Below are 783 nucleotides of genomic sequence, written 5' to 3'. Positions count from 1 at the left end.
GAAAGAAAGAGAAAGAGAAAGAAGACAGAGAGAAAGAAAGAAATTAAAAGGAAAAAAAGATAGATGATAGAGAGAGAGAGAGAGAGAGAGAGAGAGGAGGAAGAGTAGAAGAAAGCCAGCAAATTTATTCGAACGACATACTTCGTTCTACGGACTTAGCACATAGCTCTCGCCTAGCACATAGCTCTCGCCTAGCACATAGCGCTCGCCTTGCACATAGCGCTCGCCTTGCACCATTCACTGCTTAATAACTACTGCATATAATAAAGTCACGATTGCTCATGTAGTAAAATAGTAATGACACAATCATTTTGTTTAAAGGTATGCAACCAACATTACACAAAACGCGCGCTAAAGTTGCCTAAAACCACGAAGTACTACGTATACTTTAATTGTAACGCAACTGGTTTCACAGTAAACGTGTATGAAAATTGCCTATATTCAAGAAGTACTACATTTGTTTAAATATTGTATTACTGTTACGAAGTACGACGTTTAAATATTATGAATTATTTTTAGTTGTATATAAAATCATAGCTATTTTTGTAAATTAATAATGCAACCCGCAATACACCAAATGTGTATTAATATTGCCTAACTTGTACGAAGTACAACGTTCATTTAAGTGCATTAAGTATGGTGCTCTGTGTGATGAAATACGACGTTCATGTGACCATAAAGTAACAAACGAAGTACGGCGCTCACAAATGCAGCACTCAAAATTATTGTTTCATTGCACGACGTTTGCTTTGTTTCTGACTGCGACGAAATGCAGCGTTCATT

This window comes from Tribolium castaneum, chromosome 11 (assembly GCF_031307605.1).
Source record: "Tribolium castaneum strain GA2 chromosome 11, icTriCast1.1, whole genome shotgun sequence".
Taxonomy (NCBI): Eukaryota; Metazoa; Arthropoda; class Insecta; order Coleoptera; family Tenebrionidae; genus Tribolium; species Tribolium castaneum.
This window is presented reverse-complemented; position numbering follows the sequence as displayed.